This window comes from Zophobas morio, unplaced genomic scaffold, assembly GCF_036711695.1.
Source record: "Zophobas morio isolate AGI-343-1 ecotype UQ-CSIRO unplaced genomic scaffold, CSIRO_AGI_Zmor_V1 ptg000031l, whole genome shotgun sequence".
Lineage (NCBI taxonomy): Eukaryota > Metazoa > Arthropoda > Insecta > Coleoptera > Tenebrionidae > Zophobas > Zophobas morio.
Window position 1 is genome coordinate 5033465 of NW_026972136.1, and position 10229 is coordinate 5043693.

Sequence of the window (10229 nt, forward strand, 5' to 3'; positions counted from 1 at the left end):
TAAAGTAATGGCAATAGGTAAGCAAACAAAACAAATAAACATAAGTATAAATGGAAGGAAGCTAGAACAAGTAAAACATTTCAACTATTTGGGGGTAACAATAGACGATACAGGGAGACAAGAGGCAGATATTACAGAAAGAATCGAAAAATGTAACAAACTATACTACGCAATCAATAACACATTCATAAACAAAAGGGAAATAAGCCAGAAAACAAAAATGAGTGTATATAAAACGATATACCTACCTACTTTAACGTATGGATGCGAGACGTGGGTTTTATCACAAAAAATGAAAAGCAGACTAGAAGCGAACGAAATGAAATATCTAAGACGAGTCATAGGAGTAACGTTAAGAGATCATATAAGAAGTAGCCAAATAAGATGTAGGAACAACCGTTCCCACAAAATCAGGTGTTCTACCTGAGGGCATTCATAGTAATTGTATAAATGTAAATACTTCCTATCTTTCGTCTACCTGCCCTAAGATCCTACATACTTTCTCTTTTCCCTTCTAGAATTTTCTAAACTCCTTTTTACCTACTTCCACCTCTTCGAAACCGAGCTTACCTGTGTACCATTTTAAACACCCTTCCTTCTTCTCCCTGGCACCCTCGAACAGTAAACAACGAAATAAAATCTCAAAACCGTACCGTCGCTTTTAAATCACCAACAATACCCACAACTGGTGACCCCGACGTGATTGAAAGAAGAAAAAAACGTGAGTATTACCAGTGATCGCGACGAGTATTGTGCGGAATTTCGAGTGAAATAAAAACTATGGCGTCAAACGCGAATTCACCCGCGCCCCTGTCATCAGCCGAGTTGGAAAAATTAACCTGGATGGAAGACACCGTGGCGGTCCTCCTACAGAGGCTGGCTGAAATAGAAGTCCCCCAGGTATCGCAGCCCCAGAACCGTTCGCCTTCAGACTCGCGGCAAGAGACATCGTCGCGTTCGCGTTCGCGATCGGGATCCCGTCATCGAACGAAAGGCGACAGCGGTATTTGCTATTACCACTGGCGTTTCGGCGACACGTCAAGAAGATGCGACAAGCCGTGTAGGTACAGTTCCCTACCGGCGGGAAACGCCGAGGGCAGTCGTTAAAGACGGCCATTGACGCCTGCCCCACCACCCCTACAACAACATCGAGCCGTTTATTCGTCACCGAGAGGACAACAGGCAAAAAATTCCTCATCGACACCGGCGCCGATCTGTGTGTGTTCCCGCACGCCCTGCTACCAAAACCGCGTACGAAGTCCGCATATGAACTTTCCGCGGCAAACGGCACCGTCATCGCGACGTACGGAACAATCACGTTGTCGTTGAATTTAGGCTTACGGCGCGATTTTACGTGGAGATTTGTTGTCGCGGACGTGGTAAAACCCATTATCGGAGCCGACTTCCTGGCTCACTACGGACTCCTGGTGGACATAAGAAACCAGCAACTGCACGATCAAATTACCCAACTCACTTCCATCGGAGAGGTGACTGAGTGTGAGATCCCGTCCGTGAAAACCATCGCCGGAAGTTCACCGTTCCACGAACTCCTCCAACGGTTTCCCGATGTCACACGTCCAGACGGAACCCCTAAGGCGGTGAAACATTCCACCCGCCACCACATCGTAACCACGCCGGGCCCTCCCATTGCGCAACGTCCCCGAAGACTCGCGCCCGACCGACTCCAGGCAGCAAGAAAAGAATTCGACGCCATGGTCCAGCTAGGAATTGCCCGCCCTTCCCAAAGTTCATGGTCTTCACCGCTTCACATGGTGCCCAAAAAGGGCGACGAATGGAGGCCATGCGGAGATTATCGTGCCCTCAACGCGAGAACCTGCCCCGACAGGTACCCGGTGAGGCACATCCAAGATTTTGCGCAATCTTTACACGGCAAAATCACATTTTCAACGATCGATCTGGTACGCGCATTCAACCAGATCCCGGTCGCAGAGGAAGACGTTCCGAAGACTGCCATTACCACCCCATTCGGCTTGTTTGAATTTCAATTCATGACGTTCGGCTTACGTAACGCAGCGCAGACGTTCCAACGATTCATGGACGAGGTGTTGCAGGGTCTCGATTTTTGCTATGCATACATCGACGACATCCTCGTCGCATCCGCATCACCAGAAGAACACCTCCAGCACTTGGAAACTGTGTTTCAACGTTTGAGAGAGTACGGCGTCGTTATCAATCCCATGAAATGCGTCTTCGGCCAGCCAGAGGTCAAATTCTTAGGATATCTCGTTTCCGGCGCTGGTACACGTCCACTTCCAGAAAAGGTCGAAGCAATCCGCAGCTTCCCGCAGCCAAGTACAGTTAAAAAGTTGCGTCAGTTCTTGGGTATGTTGAATTTTTTCAGAAGATTCCTACCTAAGACGGCAGAGACTCAAGCACCTTTGAACGACCTCCTCCAGGGCAACGTCAAAGGAAAAACACCGGTCAACTGGACACCAGCAACGGTGGCCGCATTCGAGGCGTTCAAGGAGAGCCTCGCCGGAGCCACATTATTGGCACATCCCGAGCCAAACGCACTATTGGCTATTTTTTCGGACGCGTCAGATTTCGCCGTCGGAGCAGTCCTCCAGCAGAAGGTTGACGGTCACTGGCAACCGTTGGACTTCTTTTCCAAAAAACTGAGTCCCACCGAGTCAAACTACGGGGCTTATGATCGAGAACTACTAGCCATTTATCTCGCAGTCAAACATTTTAGGCATATGGTAGAAGCGCGGTCTTTCACCATTTATACAGACCACAAGCCGATCACGTACGCCTTTCAGAAGAAGAATACCGAGTCCTCGCCCCGCCAAATACGACACCTGGACTTCATCAGTCAATTCACGACTGACATTCGCCACATAGCAGGGAACGAAAATGTTGTCGCAGATACTCTTTCTCGCATCGAGGCTGTGGAAACCTCGATTGATTTCCAAGCTCTGGCAGCAGCACAACAGCAGGATGAGGAACTCTAGAGATTTCGAACAGGTAATACAGGCCTGCAGCTCAAACTGGTACGAATCCCAGGCTGCGACGTATCGGTACTCTGCGACGTCTCCACGCGAACAGCGCGTCCTTACGTCACCGAGTCATTTCGCCGAGCTGCATTCGAGTCGATTCATCGTCTATCCCATCCAGGCGTTAAAGCCACCGTAAAACTGGTGACGCAACGTTACGTCTGGCCATCGGTCAAATCAGATTGTCGAGAATGGGCCCGCAACTGCGTAGAGTGTCAGCGTTCGAAAATCTCACGCCATGTCTCTTCGCCCATCGGTACATTCTCGCCACCATCAGCGAGGTTTGAGCACGTGCACTTGGACATAGTAATTATGCCACTCTCAGAGGGTTATCGTTACTGCCTTACCATGGTAGATCGGTACACCCGCTGGCCAGAAGCCGTACCCATTAGCGACCAGGAAGCAGCAACCGTGGCACGAGCTTTTTACGACACATGGATCGCACGATTCGGCACCCCGCTACGAATAACCACCGACCAAGGTAGACAATTCGAGTCGTACCTATTTAAACAACTAAATTGTTTATTAGGAACCACTCATTTGAGAACTACAGCCTACCACCCCTCAGCCAACGGAATGGTTGAACGCCTACACCGACAGTTAAAAGCGGCAATCATGTGCCACCAGAATAATCGCTGGACTGAAGCCCTATCCACCGTCATGCTCGGCATTCGAGCGGCATGGAAAGAAGACTTCCAGGGTTCCTCCGCGGAGCTCGTATATGGCCAACCTCTCCACAGGCGCGGATACAGGATTTCGTTTAGGGGGGGGCAATTTTTGTGCGATTTTACCTACCTCCCAGAAATTCGTTCTAAACAAAAAAAATTATAAAATTTTAGCTAGTAGGGTAAATGTGTACAAGAGTGCGCATATGTATAAGAGTACGCACTGACGATTTCTGCTTATTAGTGCCATCTGGGTAAGATGAAGTTATACTATTCACAATCCAATGCTAAACTTGAGATAAAGGTGCAACAGTGACCTGTATATAGTTTATAGTTTGATCGTACTGACGATTTTATGTTTACGCGTTGTGTGGATGTAATTTTTACCGCTCATAGTTTTAGTTTTTTGTAAGATACGTACCAGTTCTTTTATTTTACAGTAATAATGTTCATTAGCTGTAACTTTTAAGGTGTCGTTATACACTAGCAGTTTTATACTTTCTATACATCAAAAGCTTTTAACTTTGAAAACATTAGGTTATGTACAAATGTACAAGAGTGCGCAATACTTGCGATACGTAGTCTTATAGATACATATGATACTATAATGAATTATTTAACTCTACTACTTTGTACTGCTTCTCAAGTTGTGTGGTGGTGGTTATGGTGATGTTTGTTTTTTAATTTTTACTTCCTGAGCGTAAGCGAATGAAGTATTGTAATCGAGTCCGTCGACCGACTCTCTACTTTTACGTTTTCTCGAATTTCAAGACCCCTAGAGTACGAAGAAATATGGATCCCGTTGTATGTGTAGTCTGTAGTCACTTGTCCCTATTTATTTTCACATTAGAAATAAAGATTTTTTTCATAAAATGTAATGCGCACTCATAAGCGTTCAAATGCGCACTCTTGTGCAGTGGACTGTCTAAGAGTGCGCATTTACACATCTTGACAAAAATTGAAATTACTCTTAAAATATAGTGGTCTTGGGACGTACAATTAAATATATCTGATCTCTAAACATGTATATGACGAACCCATATCATAAAATTTGTCTATCCAAAAAAATTAAAAAGTTATTGACAGTTTTACACTAAGTGCGTACTCTTGTACACATTTATCCTATACTCTTTTTCACATAACATGGGTGACATTTGGTTGTTTTCGTTACACGTATAGTGTACAGTAAAACCTCGATAATCCTAATTAATTGGGAAAAAGGTGTGTTCGGATTAACGATTTGTTCGGATCAGCGATTTTCCCAAAAATCTGAAAGGGAATTGAATAACAACTTCATACACAACTGAAAACAAATTTCAAGAAATAAACCTAAATTTTATTAAACAAAATTAAAGAATTCTTAAGCAACAATGGATAATAATGGATACTTTCTAAAAAAATATTACTCCGTGACCATAAACACGGAATTTTTTTGGAATAAACACGACGGGATCTATACCCTGAATTTTTTCAGAATTTTTAGATGAATTTTTCAAAAAGGACCTTTTCCATTATGTATTCGTATTACCTCCATGATGCAAATTTCGACCCATTCGACGATTTTGGAAATTTAACTGAATACGTTTTCTTGTAGATTTTGGGCCTTAGAAGTCACTTTTGGCTTCATTTCTTCAATAACTTAAACCATTTTTCCAGAATCGTCCAGTTGAAATATTGCAATTTTTAAAAATTTCGAAAAATTCGAATTTTAAAGCGAATTTTCCTAAAATATTGCTCCGTTACCATAAACATGCTATATTTTTGGAATCACCACGTCGGGATATATATCCCTGAATTTTTTCAGAATTTTTAGGAAACTTTTTCAAAAATGAAATTTTCCTCATACAAATTTCGACCCATTTTCGACGATTTTCGAAACTTAACTAAATATTTTCTCTTATAGATTTTGAGTCTCATTTCTTCGATAACTTCAACCTTTTTTCCAGAATTAGTTAATTAATTCCGTGCACTGAAATATCGTAATTTTAAAAAATTTCAAAATATTCCATACAACATGTGCAGAAAGATCTTGCGTCATTTTTGCAAGTAGGTGCATGTTTTCAAGTTCAGTTCGGATTGCACAGTTTTTGTTCGGATTAAAGAGGCATCGACTTCAAATAGCCTCTGTTCGGATTACTGGATGTTCAGATAATCGTAGTTCGGATTATAGAGATTGTATTGTAATTACAAAATGAAATGGGATTTCAAAATTTTGAAATTGGTCAAAATAAAGTACCTCGGTCGTGCGTCAGGGGGGGGGCAATTGCACCCATTGCCCCCCCCCTGGATCCGCGCCTGAGGGAACACGACATGGAACAAAGAAGACCTTCATTTTTAAAGATCTCGCCACGTCCGAACAAGTTTTTGTACGCCACGACGGTCCCAAGCAGCCGCTTCAACAGCCATACGACGGTCCGTACAGAGTCGTAAGGCGATCGGCGAAAACGTTCGTCGTCAACATCAAAGGTCGAGATGTCACCGTTTCAATAGATCGGCTCAAACCCGCGTACATACTTAGTGACGACACGCCCACGTCAGAGTTTGGCCGCGACACTACGAGGACGACGCCCACAACAGACGAACCAGCGCCCTTCGCAGATCAACCCCACGACGACGACGAGATGCCAGCTTCCACAACGACGAGGACCACGAGGTCAGGAAGACGGGTGCGCTTCCCTGAGCGCCTGCAAAGCGGTTTTTCATAAAAAAAACACTAGCAGGGGGGTACTGTAGGAACAACCGTTCCCACAAAATCAGGTGTTCTACCTGAGGGCATTCATAGTAATTGTATAAATGTAAATACTTCCTATCTTTCGTCTACCTGCCCTAAGATCCTACATACTTTCTCTTTTCCCTTCTAGAATTTTCTAAACTCCTTTTTACCTACTTCCACCTCTTCGAAACCGAGCTTACCTGTGTACCATTTTAAACACCCTTCCTTCTTCTCCCTGGCACCCTCGAACAGTAAACAACGAAATAAAATCTCAAAACCGTACCGTCGCTTTTAAATCACCAACAATACCCACAAAGAGAACAATTACAAAGCAAAAAACTGATGGACGCAATAGAAAACAAACAATTAAGTTGGTGGGGACATGTACAGAGAATGAATGCAGATAGAGCCGCTAAACAAGTATGGCAAGCAAAAGTTCAAGGAAGAAGAAGCAGAGGAAGACCCCAAGAGACATGGAACAACACAATACAAAAAAGTCTACGCAAGAGAGGGAAAACATGGATAGAAGCGAAAGAAATGGCAAGAAATAAGAAAGAGTGGGGTAAATTTGTGCATGGGGAAGAGTGGAATACCTAATAATATTAATTTAATTACAATGTATTTATTTAGATTGTAACCCTACACCGAAAGGTAGATGGGAGTTGATTATATATATATATATATAACAATATTCAGAATATTTTGTTCAACTGCGGTTTATGAAAATAAATTTTAGTTATCTGTTTTGAGGCGATAAACTCATTTAAATCAAACAAATGTCTACGTGACATTTTTCCGATGTATAAACATAAACATTGTAGATTTTAGATAGCACTATTCCCGTTGATAATGTGCTGTAAATATATTTTACAATGTCCGTACTTGTGCAGAAACGATTTATATGGACATGCTTGTGACTCTGGACCATCAAGCCCCCGAAGTTAAGGGACACCTTCTGACGTAAATGTAACGTCAAATAAAATTTGTTTATTTTTAATTTCGGGCTCTAGAACTCACTTCCGGTGTCGTTCGCATTTCGGACCGATTCTTTCGAAAATGTTACTACGTGACCATCAACATGCTATATTTTTGTAATCAACATGGCGAGATGTGCGTCCCTGAATTTTTTCACAATTTTTAGTCACCTTTTTTAAAAGTGAAATGTTTCCCGTTCTTCAAATTTCGGACAAATTTTGACATTTTCGAAACTTAACCAAACACATTTTCTTAAATATTTCGAGCTCTACAACTCATTTCCGGCCTTGTTTCTTTCATGACTCCAACGGTTTTGCTAGATTCGACCGTTGAAAGAATTATCGAAATTTTTAGAAAATTTCAAAAATTCGCATTTCGTACCGATTCTTTCGAAAATGTTATTAAGTGACCATCAGCACGCTATATTTTTGGAGTCAACATGTCGAGATGTACGTCCCTGAATTTATTCACCAGTTTTAGACAACTTTTTTAAAAGTGAAATTTTTCCAATGGTTCCCCCTTCTTCAAATTTCGGCCAAATTTCGACATTTTCGAAACTTAACCAAACACACTTTCTTGAATATTTCGAGTTCTAGAACTCACTCCCGGTGTCGTTTCTTTGATGACTCCAACGGTATTCCTAGAATCGACCGTTGAAATATCGAAAATTTTAAAAATTTTCAAAAATTCGCATTTCGTACCGATTCTTTCGAAAATGTTACTACGTGACCATCAACATGCTATATTTTTGGAATCAGCATGTCGAGGTGTGCGTCCCTGAATTTTTCTCACAAATTTTAGACAACTTTTTTAAAAATGAAATTTATCCAATGGTTCCCCCTTCTACAAATTTCGGCCAAATTTCGACATTTTCGAAACTTAACCAAACACATTTTCTTGAATATTTCGAGCTCTAGAACTCACTTCCGGTGTCGTTTCTTTAATGACTCCAACGGTTTTCCTAGAATCGACCGTTGAAATATCGAAAATTTTAGAAAATTTCAAAAATTCGCATTTCGTGCCGATTCTTCCGAAAATGTTATTACGTGACCATCAACATGCTATATTTTTGGAATCAACACGTGGAGATGTGCGTCCCTGAATTTTTTTCACAATTTTTAGACAATTTTTTTAAAAGTGAAATTTTTCCAATGGTCCCCCTTTTCTTCAAATTTCGGCTAAATTTCGACATTTTCGAAACTTAACCAAACACATTTTCTTGAATATTTCGAGCTCTAGAACTCACTTCCTGTGTCGTTTCTTTAGTGATTCCAATGGTTTTCCTAGAATCGGCCGTTGAAATAGAGATTTTTAGAAATTTTCAAAAATTCGCATTTCGTACCGATTCTTTCGAAAATGTTACTACGTGACCATCAACATGCTATATTTTTGGAATCAGCATGTTGAGATGTGCGTCCCTGAATTTTTATATTGATCAAATTAAGAACGAACAACCCCATTTTCTCGAAAATATGAAAATACGCTCGTCTTTAATAAAATGATTATCACGGTAAGAATTGTAACAATAACATTCAGAATATGTTGTTCAACTGAGGCTTATGAATATAAATTTTAGTCATTCGTTTTGAGGCGATAAACTCATTCAAATCAAACAAATGTCTACGTGACATTTTTCCGATGTATAAACATCAACATTGTAGATTTTAGATAGCGCCATTTCCGTTGATAATGTGCTGTAAATATACTTTACAATGTCCGTACTTGTGCAGAATCGATTTATATGGACAAGCTTGTGATGCTGGTCCATCAAGCCCCCGAAGTTAAGGGACACCTTCTGACGTAAATGTAACCGAAAATAAAATTTGTTTAATTTTAATTTGGTTATTACAAAAAAACGATTTCGTCTTCGACTGACCGTTTGTTGAGATATATGATCTGGAGATTGTGCAAAATGCAAATTGTGCCAGTTCCGGGCGTTTCACTAATTTATGACTTGTAGTCAGGCAGCCACTTGTACAAAGAGCTGCCCCCTGAGTTTTGTTTGCAGTATCGCTTCTCATTGTTATTTTGCTTTTTTTATCGTTCAATAAAATATCCGCACTCTTTTGAAATTATTGCATTTGCATTCATATTTTTTTGATTTGCTTATACAGGGTGATGCAAAAAATGACTTAATTTATTTTATTGATTAAATCAAGAACGGTTCACTCCATTTTTCCCAAAATTTGTAAAGGAAAAACTTACTTGAAACATACACGTAGCATGCTTCTCTACATATAAATATTAACTAACTGCAAATGGAGCTTCCTTCAGACCGATTTGACAACGTGATCCTCATAAATAGTTTTTTTTTTTATTTTTCGAAAAATGAACAAACAAAGACTAGATTCGTTGCTGAGAGAATGTAAAAATGACAATAAAAATGATGTATGTTTTAACACCATTTTGACAATTTGTTTTTATTCGATGATTTAATATCAATGTTCTATAAGGAATTAAAAAAAATCGCATATTTTTTAAGGATTTCGATATTTGAAAAAAAAAAAAAATTAATAAAACTGGTAAATGATTAAACGAATACAAATGACTCTTAATTCGACGGATATTCCTTAACTTATCCTAGTAAATAAAAGATAATCTATTTTTTTTTTTAATCTACGAAACATTGGCAAAATAAGCAGGAATTCGTCATCCTGGGAACATTTTCTATTAGAATGATATATTTTAACACCACTTTAAAGAATTTAGGGTGTTTGGGAAAAAATTGTGGAAGCGCCAGGATTTGTAATTCCATTTCTAACCATTTCCAAAATTTGTAAAAAAATCGAACAGAAAAAAATAAGTCACGTCAGAAGAAATCATGCATTTATTGCAGAATCTTGATACCTCAACAGAATAACA